At 48.1% G+C, this 17095-nt stretch overlaps 3 long non-coding RNA genes across 3 annotated transcripts in view; all 3 read right to left on the reverse strand.

Annotated features, from left to right (window-relative positions):
* LOC307223313 overlaps window positions 1-17095 on the reverse strand; it is a 39460-nt gene that overhangs the window by 7920 nt on the left and 14445 nt on the right. The window lies entirely within an intron of this gene.
* Window positions 261-7165, reverse strand: LOC307223316. The gene is made up of 4 exons (XR_013842071.1): window positions 7131-7165; window positions 5401-5494; window positions 4490-4619; window positions 261-431 (listed from the first exon to the last, which is right to left on the reverse strand). It is a non-coding gene; the product is annotated as an uncharacterized lncRNA (long non-coding RNA).
* On the reverse strand, window positions 12183-15529 carry LOC307223317. The gene is made up of 4 exons (XR_013842072.1): window positions 15274-15529; window positions 13956-14049; window positions 13055-13184; window positions 12183-12311 (listed from the first exon to the last, which is right to left on the reverse strand). It is a non-coding gene; the product is annotated as an uncharacterized lncRNA (long non-coding RNA).

Raw genomic sequence — 17095 nt, forward strand, 5'->3', positions numbered from 1 at the left:
CAGCATGGCCACTCCTGTCTGTCAGGGGGTTCAGCCAAGTCAGAATTGTGAATGGTGAGTGACTTGTATCGGATGCAATAGAAAAAAAAGTCACAATAACTTTAAAATAAACAACTTATTTCAAATTAAGCAATAGTTAATAATCCATTAGTATCTAAATAGCTGCTGATAGCTGAGATAGGCATGTCTATCACTTTCATTATATGTACCAAATTTTGCAAGTAGTGCTATCAAGCAAAGACAACAGATACACACCGAAATGCACATATGACTGATTTATTCAGATTCTCTTACATGGAAGGAATTTGGGTGGGATTTGTAAAGCTCAGGGACAGGGTTTGGAGGGATCATCCAGTTTATAGAACTCATATTCACATTTGATTGGATTGAACAGTGCTTTACATCCCTGACGTTCGACAAGAGGAAAGTGCCTAAAAAGAAGAAGAAGAAGAATGTGTAAACTAAGGCTTCCCTGAGCTTATGGAGATCTTGTGGAGGAGTGCTCCTTTCTCCTGCTCGCTTAGGACATGCCAAGAATGATTGGAACTGCATGGCAGAAGAGCAGTTTTGCAAGATGTTTGCTCCATCCAGGGAAAACCAAGCACATGGAATGCACAAAGGACATGTGTAATGGTTATAAGGGATTACTCGTGCGTAAGTTGCCGTTACTTTTGGCTAGGTTGCCTGGCTAACCATGCCTCGACTGACAGCCCTCACTCCGTGGCCATTCAGTCGCTTGCAGAATCCGTCATTGGGCGTTTCTTGAACCTCTTCCAGCATAGAGGTTGTCTGACGCCAACTCTCCGCCTACTCTCCCTGCGCGGGACTCTTCTGCGCAAGGAAGGAGTGGGCAGACGCGTGCCCGTGCTCTCTCCACTAGTCTCGGGTGAAGAGTCTTGGAGACCCCTCTCCGAATCCTCCATCTCCCTCCCTTCTCTACTGGTGTTGCGCTGAATTCCTTCCCCCCTGCTGGTCCCGTCTCCTGCATCGCTTTGGAGCCTTGCCTCCACCTCTCGCTCCGATGTCAGTTCCCTGACATCCACCTCCCTCCCAGGACCCCCTCCACCCCCGACCCGACCCTATCACGTACTTTGTCTCTCTCTTCGGCCGATGATGCAGGGAATCCCCGGAAGGAGCTGCCGTCATCCTCCGAGGACTCAAACCCCGCTTTCCACCCGCTCCGATTTCTTTGCGCGGGACGGGCTTCCCAGTCCGATTCCTCCTCCTCTGACGTTTCTCCTCCTTCCTCTTCGGAAGCAGGAAAACCCACAAAATCCTCTTCCTCGTCTGTGGTCCCAAATTGCTCCTCCCAGAACCTCTCTATTGGTTTGGGCTTACCCGGATACCTGTCGTGGAACTCCTCCACAAGATATCCATCATCTATCTCCCCCGCAGGAACCCACGTGTTTTCTGACTCGGGCTCCCCTTCCCAAGCTACCAGGTACTCCACCTGCCGCCCCCGCCACCGCGAATCTAGGATCTCCATCACCTGGTTGTGGTGTTCCCTCTCCTCTACTTGCGGGTGTGTGATGCCTTCTCCCTCTTCCCCCCGGAACTCCCGTTCCCCCCTGTACAGTGAGAGTAGGGACCTATGAAACACCGGGTGGATTTTCATGCTGTCTGGCAACTTGAGCCTGAATGCCACAGGGTTCACTTGCTGCGTTACCTCAAAGGGTCCTAGCCGTTTTGGCCGTAGCTTCTTGCACCCTCCCTTAAAGGGTAGCCCTTGGGTGGACAACCACACCCGGTCCCCCACCCTTATAGTTTCCCCTTCCCGGCGACGCTTGTCTGCTTGCCTCTTGTAAACTTCCTTGGCCCTTTCCAAGTTCATCTTAAGTTGCTGGTGCAGGGCCTCCATTTCTTCCACAAACTGTTCGGCCGCAGGCACGCTCCACCCTTCATCCCCCCTCCCGGGAAAGGCCCTGGGGTGACACCCATAATTAGCCATGAACGGGCTCATCCCCGTGGACACATGCTCAGCGTTATTGTACGCAAATTCGGCCAGCACTAGTCTCTCTACCCAATCGTTCTGTCTCTCGTTGACGTAGCAGCGTAGGTATTGCTGTAAAATACTGTTCGCTCTTTCTGCTTGCCCGTTGGTCTCCGGGTGTCTTGCCGTCGAGAATCCCACCTCCACCTGCAATAAGTTAATGAGCCTCCTCCAGAACCTCGAGGTAAATTGTTTCCCGCGATCTGAGATGACCCTCGAAGGAGCTCCATGCAGCCTGAAGATGTGGTCAACAAACAACCTGGCCGTTTCCTCTGCCGTTACTGCATGTGAGCAAGCTATGAAGTGGCACATTTTGGTTAGCAGATCCACTACTACCATGACTGCTGTCTTCCCTCTAGATTTGGGCAAATCTGTCATGAAATCGATAGATACCACCTCCCAGGGTCTTCCCGGTGTGGGTAAGGGTTCCAGCAACCCTGCTGGGGCAGCCCTCTCCCCTTTAGCCCGTTGACAGCGGTCACACCCACGTACATACTCTCGTACATCTTCCCTCACCCTTGGCCACCAGAACTGCCTCGTAACCAGCAACATGGTTTTGTGTTGACCAAAGTGTCCCACTGTTGGGTTGTCGTGAAGCTGTTTGAGCACCCTTTCCCTCAAGGTCTCCCCTGGTACGTACATTGCCCCCTTGTAGTACAGCAGTCCTTCCCTTTCCTCAAAGCCTCCCTGGTCTCCCCTCGCTTCCTTGAGTTCCCTGATTCTGGTTTGAGCGAATTCGTCGTGGCGAATCAGCTCGGTTAGTTCTCGTTTCCCAACCACGCTCCCCCACACACCCATCGTTCCTCTGGGAACACGTATCTCACTTCCGGCGGTCCCTCTCCTTCTGTGTATTCCGGCTTCCTGGACAGCGCGTCTGCCCTCACGTTCTCTTCTCCCGGCACGTACTGGATCTCAAAGAAGAACTTGGAGAACTCCTGTGCCCATCGAATCTGTCTCTGGTTGAGAACTCGAGCCGTTCTCCAGTATTCCAAGTTCTTGTGGTCTGTGCACACCTGGATCTTGTCCTGGGCTCCTATTAGCAGATGTCTCCACTGCCGAAAGGCTGCGTAAATTGCAAGCAGTTCGCGATCATTGCCTTAGATTCTCTTATGAAACCTCTTTTCAGGTTCTTGTCAATAAAGTTCCTCAACTCCTGCATCTCCCGATCCGACATGGCATACAGCTTACCCACTGGCAGCTGCGCCCCTGGGAGTAAGTTGATTTGGCAGTCAAAGGGCCTATGTGGTGGCAGCCTGTCCGCCTCCCTCTCGCTCAAGACCTCCTGCAGGTCAGCATACTGTGGCGGCACCTCTCCTCTCGGCTCCAGTGCCGTTCCCGCCACTCTGGCCACCATCAACCTTGGCTTTTCCTCCCCTAGACAGTGTTCCAAACAGTGAGCTGACCCAAAGGTGACTGTCCGTTGATGCCAAGCCACTACTGGATCATGTAGTGCTAGCCATCTCATGCCTAATATTATAGGGGGTCCCGCCAGTGTGGCCACGTGAAAGGCAATGGTTTCCGTGTGCCTGGAAACCCTCATTCTCATTGGTGGGGTTTGATGCGTCACCTCCCCTCCCAGCAGCTCCCTGCCATCTATCGTGGTGACTTGGAGGGGAAAATCCAGTGGCAGCAGGTGGAGTTGGTGCTCTAGTGCGAAGTCCTTGCTGAAGAAATTGCAGGAGCTGCCTGAATCCAGCAGTCCCTTCACCTTGACTGGGTGTCCATTTGGGAGTTCTAGCACCACCTCTATGGCTATTGACACCTTGGGTGGGTCTGGTTGGGGCACTTCCATTAGTTGTACTCTATTTCCGTTCGGAACGCGTTATAGTCCTGGGGCTTCCCCCCAAACTTGTGTACCAGTCCAGGCATTTTCCTTGCCATGGGGGTGGGTCTGACCTGCGCATCCTGAGCTCGCCTTTCATCCCGTCTCCTGCATCGCTTTGGAGCCTTGCCTCCACCTCTCGCTCCGATGTCAGTTCCCTGACAACATGTCTTCCACAATATGCCATTGCATGTTGCTGTACGATGATTCTTCCCCACCCCCCACTATGTTTGCAGTTGTTGAGGGCAGCACCCATGCACAAAAAAGGGTGTAGCAAAATGTTGGTGCAAAACCAAGAGGCCAGCCAGGAGGGAGACAGAAGGAGACAGGAAGGTGCAGGAAAGAGGAGGGGTCCTGTTCCACTGGGTGCATCGGGGTCCCTCTCCCCAGCACCAACTCCTAGGTGGTCTCCGGATGAGAGGATCTGGGACTCAGGGAGATCCCAAAGTCCAAGCTTCCACACAGCGAATGCCTGGTGATTGGATGATTGGAAAGGCACTCCGGACATGCTCAATTTTATGCAACCTATCTTCAGATATAAAGATTAATTGGGACACCCATCTTCAGCTAATTCCGCCAATGAATTCTAATTGAGCATAAGGTCTTCCAGAGAGAACGGGGCAAAATAATTTGAAAGAGATTGATAGACCCAGTGCCATTCTGGGTATTTGGCTTACCTGGAACAGCACAGCATTCCCTTTTCACTACATACGCATTGCATGCAATTCGGTGAATTCCACTTGACGAGTATTGGATGCTTGCTCCCATCAATGGGATCAGTACACTCAGTGGGCAGCACTGGCTGACCTAGGGAGAGAAATCCCATACATTTATCATCAGCTCCCAAACAGCTCGTGAAATCAGAAGCTGCTGCTCAGCACAATGCACAATGCAGAGACTGTGCAAGAGAAGCCCAGTGGCTGCAACTTGTCCACTTGTCCAGCTCCTCCTGTGCTTCTGACTGCAGCCTGATACTTGAAAATGTAATAGGTAAAGCGTTTCCTGACATGGAGAAGAGCAGTGGGAATCTTTGCCACCTTTATTCTTGCATGTCCTGGTTGCTGACCAGAAAGGTAGTGACCCTGGACGTCTGTCTTGCTTATACTGCGGCCATGCAGTCTCCTGCTTGCGTCTGCAGACGGTGGTTCCAAGCTTAAAACAGGGTGGGAGTGAATGGGGTGCCCTGTGGATGGGGGAATCTGGCCGTTTCAATTTCTATCAGTTATTATTATTACTATTTATATATCATCCTCAGGGCAGTTCACAACCTAAAAATACAATCTAAAAAACACAAAATACATAATAAAAGTAAGAGCTTAAGCAGGGACTCATCAATGAGAAGATGAGACTGGAGCAGCGTCAGGTCATTTTAGACTCTGAGCAGCGTCATAACATCCGGAGAAGTGTAGATTTTGAAGGTAGCTGCATTTTGGTCTGTGTTCTGGTTCTGCAAGAGCAGATTTGGTAGGTGTATGCTAAAAAATCTCTAGTCAGGAACACATTTCCCAAACATTAAATACTGATTTGGCTAAATGAATAGGCTGCTTGACAACATCATTTGTTGTTGCTGCTGCTGTTATTAACTTACCATCTTTAATCTCTGCTTTGGGCTCGCTAAATATGCAGGATCCCTGACACAAGGCAAGTGTCAAAGACAAGGCAGTCAGGCTCAAGAGGATTTTCTGCAAGACACACACACATACACAAATCATTCAAGATGGTGTTATCATATTTATAGCCTCTCTTGCTGTTAAAAAATGCATTGTATGTGACTAAATTTTAGTCAGAGCAGAGCCAATGAAATTAATGTGCCTAAGTTAGTCTAAAGCACAGAGCCTAGGGCTTGCCGATCAAAGGGTTGGCGGTTTGAATCCCCGCGACGGGGTGAGCTCCCGTTGCTCGGTCCCTGCTCCTGCCAACCTAGCAGTTCGAAAGCACGTCAAAGTGCAAGAAGATAAATAGGTACCGCTCCGGCGGGAAGGTAAATGGCGTTTCTGTGCGCTGCTCTGGTTCGCCAGAAGTGGCTTAGTCATGCTGGCCACATGACCCGGAAGCTGTACGCCGGCTCCATCGGTCAATAAAGCGAGATGAGCACCCCAGAGTCGGTCACGACTGGACCTAATGGTCAGGGGTCCCTTTACCCTTTTAGTTAGTCTTGTCCATCAATTTCAATGGATCTACTCTGGGTATGATTCGCACTGGATTCAACCCAAGGCCTTTGAAAACTTCCCTCTACATTAAGCTTATACACTTCAGTAGCTGAGTTGGGTCATTTTATACTTAGTGGGATTTTTTATAAAGTAAACTGCCCTCCGTCACAAATCCCATAGCATTCAATACCTCAGAAACATTGATTTTGTTTATATATCTGTTCTCAAAGTCCATCAGTTTTGGATTCTGAGCCACAGCAAAGAGAGGAGCGTTCAGAGATAAATGATTATTTACATTAAAGCACAGGGTGATGCTCAGGTTGGCCAAGAAAATGCCTTTGGCCAATTCCCCCGGCCAATTTCCTGACAAATGCAGGAAAGAAAACAGTCCGAGGGAAGCTCAGGCTATGTGGTTTGTACCCTGGAGTTGTTGCTGTGAGAGTTCCAACTGTAGGTCATTGTAATGAGTCCTAAGTCATTAACCTGAGCAGCAGGGTTGCGCTGGAATTTATATAAAAAAAGTTTCACTACCCCAGCTAAAGATAACTAAATAATGTTGTGAGCACTGGTCTGAATGGGGGTCTGGATAGAGAGAAGGCATAACCTCCAAATGCTCTGATTTTCCAGGGACAGTTCCAGAATTACAAAAGCCATCCCGGCTTTGGATTTGATCCCCAAATGTGAGCTCTAAAGCTATAAAGCAGGGGTCAGCAACCTTTTTCAGCCGTGGGCCGGTCCACTCAGACCTTCTGGTGGGCCAGACTATATTTTGGAAGAAAATATGAACAAATTCCTATGCCCCTCAAATAACCCAGAGTTGCATTTTAAATAAAAGGAAACATTCTACTCATGTAAATACGCACTGATTCCCAGACCGTCCACGGGTCGGATTGAGAAGGCCATTGGGCCGCATCCAGTCTTAGGTTGCCTACCTCTGCTATAAAGCACAGACTGTGCCTGGAAAAACAGAGGAAAAGTAAGGGTGGATAAGACTTAGATGAGCCTGGAGTCTAAGAAAGCCTCAGCAACTGAGATACTCAATCCTCATAATTCTGAATGCCTTTGCACACCCCCTCTCCACACCTCAAATCCCCCTTTCCACCATTTAAACCTAATCTAGATTAAAGAAAAAAATGTGTACCAACCGTCCCCAAAGCATTCCACTTACCATCTTGGTTTTTCAATGAGTTGCTGGCAAACTCTTATTGGGGTTGGAGGAAAGGGCTCTGGTGTCCCTCATGTAGATCTGTGGAGAATCCCATACCCGCTTTTATAGAAATGGGAAGGAGGAGGGGCAAAATGAGAGGGATGGAGGTCCTAACGGGGGAAGGAAATGCTTGCCAGGAAGGAAACATTTGCTTCTGATGACATAAATGTTTCCAAGAACAGCCTGGAGAGTTCTACGTCTTCCGGAGATATTCCTTGATAGGTTCAGACCAGAACCAGAACCCAGAACATGTTATTAGACCAGGATAGTGTTGAGTTCTGCAAGAGATATGGCTCTAGATATTTGTCTTTACAGCCTCACCTCAAGAAGGATACTGTCCAAAAAGGCCAGCAAAATGAACAAGGGGGTGGAGCAAAGTGGAGAAAGTAAAGTTTTTATCTCTCATAACACAAATACTTGTGGACATCTCCTGCGTGGCCAGGAGAGAGTTGGCCAGGTAAGGGGAGGAACTGACCAGCCCACCCAACAGTGGGCAGAACTTGCCTGGGAGTTCTCAGTCGACTCCAGAGCTTCTCCCACCCTACCCACCCTCAGTTAAGCCTTCTTTTGCAGGTTAACCTCTTCTCCACAGGTACGCAGGCGCTGCTACATTATGGTCGCTGTTGAAGGGCCGGAAAGGAATTTTCCTGCATTGGCAGATTTTGCCTTCCCCGTAGCAAAACGTCACAACTTTGGCGGTTTCGGGTCTTGAGCGGAATCCTTTAGTCTGTCTTCCCTAAATGGGGGGGGGGGGTGCAAACCAGTGACCCCTCCCCCATGGCACCGATCCCAGGGTTCCCCATTAAAGGGGTTGTATTGAGGGGAGGCACTGGCCATACGCTCTTAGGTTGTCATTGCTCTCCTCCTGCTACGGTGGCAAAATGGGGGGGGGGGCGGACTCTCTGCTTGAACAGACGTTCTCCAGAGCCTGCCCAATCCCCACATATTCTGGATAACCCTGATGTTCCCCAGATCCCTGGCCGGGGACTGGGAGGGATAAAAGCCCAATGCCTAAGCAAAGGTCTCCCTACAGCTGAAGTTTTAATAAACTTGCCTGGGAAGAGGGATTGATTGTTAAACTACCCTCGCTGAGAGGAATTGACACTACTTGTAAAAAGGTAAAGCACCCCTGACAGTTAAGTCCAGTCGTGAACGACTCTGGCTTTACTGGCCGAAGGAGATGACGTTTGTCCGCAAACAGTTTTTCCGGGTCATGTGGCCAGCATGACTAAGCCACTTCCGGTGAAACCAGAGCAGCGCATGGAAACACCGTTTACCTTCCCGCTGGAGCGATACCTATTTATCTACTTGCACATTGACGTGCTTTCGAACTGCTAGGTGGGCAGGAGCTGGCACCAAGCAACAGGAGCTCACCCCATTGTGGGGATTTGAACCTCTGACGTTCCGATCGGAATGCCCAAGGCTCACTGGTTTACACCACAGCGCTACCCACGTACATCTCCCAAAATATTGCTGAGGAATTCACTTCCCTGGGGCTCCAGGGAAGTGGCGTTTTCTGCCTCAGCGCAGCCGTACTCTGGTCCTGGGGGTCCATGTTTCCCTCCCTGTGTGGCCGTTGGCGCCTCTCCCTTCTTGCTAAAAAGCCCCTGACCGCAAGGTTGCTAAAGATGCCTTATGACTGAACCATGAACAAACACAAATTTCTTCAGAAACAGATTACCTGGGAAGGTGGGACTGGCCTTCTTTGGAAGTTTTAGAACCGAGACAAGCTGGCCTGGGATTCTTTAGCTGTGCCCTCCAGAGTGGGAGAGGCAGATGCTTTCAGGACCAGTTTCTCTCTCTCTCTCTCTCTCTCTCTCACACACACACAGTTAAAGAGGCCTATGTATGTAACTACAGCGGCAAGGATTCTCTACGTTTAGAAATGGAAGGATAAGAGGACACCCTCAAAGGAAGAATGGCTGATGGAAATCCTGGAATATGCAGAGAGGGCAAACCCGAGGCAATGATTAGAGACACAAATTGAGAATCTTTGAAGGAGGACTGCTTAAAGCAGGCATGGCCACACTTGGCCCTCCAGATGTTTTGGGACTACAGTTCCCACCATCCCTGACCACTGGTCCTGTTAGCTAGGGATGGTGGGCGTTGTAGTCCCGGGACATCTGGAGGGCCAAGTTTGGCCATGCCTGGCTTAAAGGGAATGGCCATACCCAGGGCCATCTTTACCGGGGGGGGGGCAAGGGTGCAGAGCACCGGGCGCCGAATTCTGGGGGGGCACCAGGCGCCCACCGATGAAGCCACCTAAGTGCATTGTATTGAGCTGCAATGTGGCAACGGGGTCAGCGACACTTTTGACACGACTTGCGCCGCATGCCTGCCGCTCACCAAAGCCGGGAGGAGGGGGGAGTGACAGGAAAGAGGGAGAGACAGAAAGAGAACGCGCCTATCTAGCGACGGCAGTGTGCGCAGGCTCCGGAACCTTCCCAAGAAGAACTCGTATATGTGTGCTCACAAGGGCCCTCCCAGCTCTTCTAGAAAGAAGGTTGCTCCCACAATGAAAGGCTGCCCGAGACGGTTCTCCCACGCATGCGCACAACGCCCGCCCGTCTCATCTTCCAGACACCTCCCTACGACCGTAAGCGCATGCCTGGAGTCTTTACACTTTACAAGTGTTCTTTGTCTTCTTTAGAAAAGCTGGTTTTAAACAAAAAACACAAAAAAGCCCTCCTTTTGGACCTGCGCAGGTGTGAGCGCTATTTATCAAATGATAATAGTGACACAGGCATAATAAAAGTTAATTTGGGGGCTAAACTAAATTTGGGGGAGCTGGGCGGATCTTTGCACCCCAGTGGCGCATATGCTAAAGACGGCCTTAAATAGACTGTAGTCTATTTAAGAAGTTATTTCCCATACGAGAAGACCATAGCGGGGATTGAAGTGTAAGAAAATAGCAGAACATATTAAGAAACATATGAAGTCACTAGTTTTGTTGAATTGGAAAATAACAAAATGTAGGAAAACAAATTTATATAGCGAGATAGTCGCCTTTGACTGGACTTAATTGTCCAGAGGTCCTTTACGTGTGTGTGTGTGTGTGTGTGTGTGTGTGTGTGTGTGTGTAGAATCATAGAATCCTAGAGTTGGAAGGGACCACAAGAGCCATCGAGTCCAACCCCCTGCCAAGCAGGAAACACCATCAGAGCACTCCTGACATATGGTTGTCAAGCCTCTGCTTAAAGACCTCCAAAGAAGGAGACTCCACCACACTCCTTGGCAGCAAATTCCACTGTCAAACAGCTCTTACTGTCAGGAAGTTCTTCCTAATGTTTAGGTGGAATCTTCTTTCTTGTAGTTTGGATCCATTGCTCCGTGTCCGCTTCTCTGGAGCAGCGGAAAACAACCTTTCTCCCTCCTCTATGTGACATCCTTTTATATATTTGAACATGGCTATCATATCACCCCTTAACCTCCTCTTCTCCAGGCTAAACATGCCCAGCTCCCTTAGCCGTTCCTCATAAGGCATCGTTTCCAGGCCTTTGACCATTTTGGTTGCCCTCCTCTGGACACGTTCCAGTTTGTCAGTGTCCTTCTTGAACTGTGGTGCCCAGAACTGGACACTGTACTCAAATCATCCTTTGCTCATATTAATAGGCTCCTTGACAATGTTGCCATTTTTTATCTCTGCTTTGAAGGGGCCAAGGAAGCAAAACCCATGGGGCAAAACAATCAGTGGTAGGATGACTTTCTGAAAGAGGCAAAAGAGAAGGAAAATCGGCAGATGACTATAACAATTCTGGGTCTTGAGATCATTTGCTTGCTCATTTAGCTGTGTTTTTAAATTAAGCCATAAGATTAAGCTGATTGCCATTTTAATGAACTGTGTCGGAAACAAAACCGGCTTCTTTATCTGCTTTTGTAATCAGGGAAACTGATGGGAGTTGCAGTCCAGTGACATCTGGAGGAGGAACTTCAGCTCAGTTGAGATGCACAAAAAGGCATCGCACTCAATGGCAGGGGCAGACTTTAGGAATATGGCGCCCTAAGCGAGGACAAAATTTGGCGCCCCAAAGATTCATTTGGCACCCTTCTGCCTCCCGCCTTCCATTCAGCGCATGCTCTCAAGTGCATTATGTCATAGTTGCGGCGACTCAATAACCCAGGGTTTAACTTTGAGTAGGTACCCATATAAATATAGGTTTTATTATTAATATGTTTCACCCGCTCAGCTTGCAGACCTGGGTGGGGGAACCGCCTACACCTCCCTCATTCTGGCACTGTCAATGAGCTACCCAAGAAACAAGAGTTGATCTATACTGTGGTTGTGTGTTTTTTCAGTGTCAAAAGCAGTTTGGGATAATTGGCTAGAGCAGAGGTTTTCAGCCTTTTTGAGTCCACAGCTCCCTTGACCAACTACATTCTTTCTGCAGACTCCTGTGGGGCTCAGGAGCCCAGTTATGTCACCTCTTGCCTGCAGAGCCGGCAGCCCCTCACCCCTCCCTTGTGGAGGGTTCCCTCAGCCTCCTCTTCTCCCCTCTCCTTGGGAGTCCTCTAAGGCAGTCACTGCTGCCACTCCAGGTCCCTGAACTGCCCCCCCCCGGCCCCAGAGAGAGGTGCCTTTAAAAAGGCGAGTCTCTAACCTTCCTAGGAAGAAGGTTATGAAGCATAATGTGCATGTTCTAAGCAACTTCTGTCAAATGAGCCAGCATGGTCACTCCTGTCTGTCAGGGGGTTCAGCTAAGTCAGAATTGTGATTGGTGAGTGACTTGTATCGGATCCAATACAAAAAAAAGTCACAATAACTTTAAAATAAACAACTTATTTCAAATTAAGCAATAGTTAATAATCCATTAGTATCTAAATAGCTGCTGATAGCTGAGATAGGCATGTCTATCACTTTCATTATGATATGTACCAAATTTTGCAAGTAGTGATATCAAGCAAAAACAACAGATACACACTGAAATGATTTATTTCATTTATTGATTGATTGATTGATTGATTTATGACTGATTTATTTATGACTGATTTATTCAGATTCTATAACATGAAAGGAATCTGGGTGGGATTTGTAAAGCTCAGGGACAGGGTTTGGAGAAATCATCCTCTTTATATAAAACATATTCACATTTGATTGGATTGAACATTGCTTTACATCCCTGACGTTCGACAAGATCAAAGTGCCTAAAAAGAAGAAGAAGAAGAATGTGTAAACTAAGGTTTCCCTGAGCTTATGGAGATCTTGTGGAGGAGTGCTCCTTTCTCCTGCTCGCTTAGGACATGCCAAGAATGATTGGAACTGCCTGGCAGAAAAGCAGTTTTGCAAGATGTTTGCTCCATCCAGGGAAAACCAAGCCCTTGGAAATCATTTGCCCTGAGGCCAAATTCACCTGGGGAACCCAAGCTGAATGCACAAAGACATGTCTTGCACAATATGCCATTGCATGTTGCTATACGATGACCCTCCACCCCCCACTATGTTTGCAGGGGGTGAGGGCAGCGTCTATGCACAGAAATGGGTGAAGCAAAATGTTGGTGCAAAACCAAGAGGCCAGCCAGGAGGGAGACAGAAGGAGGCAGGAAGGTGCAGGAAAGAGGAGGGTCCTCTTCCACTGGGTGCATCGGGGTCCCTCTCCCCAGCACCAGCTCCTAGGTGGTCTCCGGATGAGAGGATCTGGGACTCAGGGAGACCCCAAAGTCCAAGCTTCCACACAGCGAACGCCTGGTCATCGGATGATTGGAAAGGCACTCTGGACATGCTCAATTTTATGCAACCTATCTTCAGATGTAAAGATTAATTGCGACAACCGTCTTCAGCTCATTCTGTCCATGAATTTTAATTGAGCAGAAGGTCTTCCAGAGAGAACGGGGCAAAATAATTTGAAAGAGATTAATAGACCCAGTGCCATTCTGGGTATTTGGCTTACCTGGAACAGCACAGCATTCCCTTTTCACTACATGTGCATTCCATGCAATTCTGTGTATTCCACTTGGTGTGTAATGGATGCTTGCTCCCATCAATGGGATCAGTACACTCAGTGGGCAGCACTGGCTGACCTAGGGAGAGAAATCCCATACATTTAACATCAGCTCCCAAACAGCTCGTGAAATCAGAAGCTGCTGCTCAGCACAATGCACAATGCAGAGACTGTGCAAGAGAAGCCCAGTGGCTGCAACTTGTCCACTTGTCCAGCTCCTCCTGTGCTTCTGACTGCAGCCTGATACTTGAAAATGTAATAGGTAAAGCGTTTCCTGACATGGAGAAGAGCAGTGGGAAGTTTGCCACCTTTATTCTTGCATGTCCTGGTTGCTGACCAGAAAGGTAGTGACTCTGGACGTCTGTCTTGCTTATACTGCGGCCATGCAGTCTCCTGCTTGCGTCTGCAGACGGTGGTTCCAAGCTTAAAACAGGGTGGGAGTGAATGGGGTGCCCTGTGGATGGGGAATCTGGCCGTTTCAATTTCTAACAGTTATTATTATTACTATATATATATATACCATCCTCAGGGCAGTTCACAACCTAAAAAACACAAAAAAACATAATAAAAGTAAGAGCTTAAGCAGCGACTCATCAATGAGAAGATGAGACTGGAGCAGCGTCAGGTCATTTTAGACTCTGAGCAGCATCACAACATCCGGAGAAGTGTAGATTTTGAAGGTTGCTGCATTTTGGTCTGTGTTCTGGTTCTGCAAGAGCAGATTTGGTAGGTGTATGCTAAAAAATCTCTAGTCAGGAACACATTTCCCAAACATTAAATACTGATTTGGCTAAATGAATAGGCTGCTTGACAACATCATTTGTTGTTGCTGCTGCTGTTATTAACTTACCATCTTTAATCTCTTCTTTGGGCTCGCTATATATGCAGGATCCCTGACACAAGGCAAGTGTCAAAGACAAGGCAGTCAGGCTCAAGAGGATTTTCTGCAATAGACACACACACATACACAAATCATTCAAGATGCTGTTAAAAAATGCATTGTATGTGACTAAATTTTAGTCAGAGCAGAGCCAATGAAATTAATGTGCCTAAGTTAGTCTAAAGCACAGAGCCTAAGGCTTGCCGATCAAAGGGTTGGCGGTTCGAATCCCCACGATGGGGTGAGCTCCCATTGCTCGGTCCCTGCTCCTGCCAACCTAGCATTCGAAAGCATGTCAAAGTGCAAGTAGATAAATAGGTACCGCTCCGGCGGGAAGGTAAACGGCAGGTAAACGGTAAAAGGCAATGCCTTTGGCCAATTCCCCCGGCCAATTTCCTGACAAATGCAGGAAAGAAAACAGTCAGAGGGAAGCTCAGGCTATGTGGTTTGTACCCTGGAGTTGTTGCTGTGAGAGTTCCAACTGTAGGTCATTGTAATGAGTCCTAAGTCATTAACCTGAGCAGCAGGGTTGCGCTGGAATTTATATAAAAAAAGTTTCACTACCCCAGCTAAAGATAACTAAATAATGTTGTGAGCACTGGTCTGAATGGGGGTCTGGATAGAGAGAAGGCATAACCTCCAAATGCTCTGATTTTCCAGGGACAGTTCCAGAATTACAAAAGCCATCCCGGCTTTGGATTTGATCCCCAAATGTGAGCTCTAAAGCTATAAAGCAGGGGTCAGCAACCTTTTTCAGCCGTGGGCCGGTCCACCGTCCCTCAGACCTTCTGGTGGGCCAGACTATATTTTGGAAGAAAATATGAACAAATTCCTATGCCCCTCAAATAACCCAGAGTTGCATTTTAAATAAAAGGAAACATTCTACTCATGTAAATACATACTGATTCCCAGAACGTCCGCGGGTCGGATTGAGAAGGCGATTGAATCATAGAATCATAGAGTTGGAAGAGACCACAAGGGCCATCGAGTCCAACCCCCTGCCAAGCAGGAAACACTGGATTGGGCTGCATCCAGTCTTAGGTTGCCTACCCCTGCTATAAAGCACAGACTGTGCCTGGAAAAAGCAGAGGAAAAGTAAGGGTGGATAAGACTTCAGATAAGCCTGGAGTCTGAGAAAGCCTCAGCAACTGAGATACTCAATCCTCATAATTCTGAATGCCTTTGCACACCCCCTCTCCACACCTCAAATCCCCCTTTCCACCATTTAAGCCTAATCTAGATTAAAGAAAAAATTGTGTACCAACCGTCCCCAAAGCATTCCACTTACCATCTTGGTTTTTCAATGAGTTGCTGGCAAACTCTTATTGGGGTTGGAGGAAAGGGCTCTGGTGTCCCTCAGGTAAGTCTGTGGAGAATCCCATACCCGCTTTTATAGAAATGGGAAGGAGGAGGGGCAAAATGAGAGGGATGGAGGTCCTAACGGGGGAAGGAAATGCTTGCCAGGAAGGAAACATTTGCTTCTGATGACATAAATGTTTCCAAGAACAGCCTGGAGAGTTCTACGTCTTCTGGAGATATTCCTTGATAGGTTCAGACCAGAACCAGAACCCAGAACATGTTATTAGACCAGGATAGTGTTGAGTTCTGCAAGAGATATGGCTCTAGATATTTGTCTTTACAGCCTCACCTCAAGAAGGATACTGTCCAAAAAGGCCAGCAAAATGAACAAGGGGGTGGAGCAAAGTGGAGAAAGTAAAGTTTTTATCTCTCATAACACAAATACTTGTGGACATCTCCTGCGTGGCCAGGAGAGAGTTGGCCAGGTAAGGGGAGGAACTGACCAGCCCACCCAACAGTGGGCAGAACTTGCCTGGGAGTTCTCAGTCGGCTCCAGAGCTTCTCCCACCCTACCCACCCTCAGTTAAGCCTTCTTTTGCAGGTTAACCTCTTGTCCATAGGTACGCAGGCGCTGCTACATTATGGTCGCTGTTGAAGGGCTGGAAAGGAATTTTCCTGCATTGGCAGATTTTGCCTTCCCCGTAGCAAAATGTCACAACTTTGGCGGTTTCAGGTCTCGAGCGGAATCCTTTAGTCTGTCTTCCCTAAATGGGGGGGGGGGGGGAGCGGTGACCCCTCCCCCACGGTGCCGATCCCAGGGTTCCCCGTTAAAGGGGTTGTTTTGAGGGGAGGCATTGGCCATACGCTCTTAGGTTGTCATTGCTCTCCTCCTGCTAAGGTGGCAAAATGGGGGGGGGGGGGCGGACTCTCTGCTTGAACAGACGTTCTCCAGAGCCAGCCCAATCCCCACATATTCTGGATAACCCTGATGTTCCCCAGATCCCTGGCCAGGGACTGGGAGGGATAAAAGCCCAATGCCTAAGCAAAGGTCTCCCTACAGCTGAAGTTTTAATAAACTTGCCTGGGAAGAGGGATTGATTGTTAAACTACTCTCGCTGAGAGGAATTGACACTACTTGTAAAAAGGTAAAGCACCCCTGACAGTTAAGTCCAGTCGTGAACAACTCTGGCTTTACTGGCCGAAGGAGCTGACGTTTGGGCATGCATATTTGTGGTACGACAAGGTAAAAGTCAATAGAGCATTCAAAAACCATATTGTCAGGAAAGCTGTGTTTAATGTCTGGACAAGATATAAAGACTTATTGGAAAACAAGACCCCAAGGTGGTTATCACCTATGGAGGCTAAGGCTTTGAAAAAACTCAATATGGAGGCCAAGTGGCCGAAATATTGGGAAATATTAGAACAAGATCGAGATACATTGAGATTGCAGAGTTTTGAGAAACTAAAAGATAAAGTGTGAGATTGGTTACATTATCATCAAATTAGAGAGGCCTTTAACTTGGATAAAAAAATAGGCTTCCAGGTGGAAAAAATCGAAACTAGAAACAGAATTGTTAGAACCTAAAACTAAGATTCTTTCAAGAATGTATAACTTGCTGTTGAAATGGAGTACTCAGGATGAAACAGTTAAATCAGCTATGATTAAATGGGCACAGGACATTGGTCATAACATTATGTTTGCTGACTGGTAAAAGTTGTGGACCACCGGTATGAAGTTTACGGCATGTAATGCCTTAAGAGAGAACATTATGAAAATGACCTATAGGTGGTACATGACCCCAGTCAAGCTT

The sequence above is a fragment of the Podarcis cretensis genome (genome assembly GCF_951804945.1).
Source record: "Podarcis cretensis genome assembly, chromosome: 8".
Classification (NCBI taxonomy): Eukaryota; Metazoa; Chordata; class Lepidosauria; order Squamata; family Lacertidae; genus Podarcis; species Podarcis cretensis.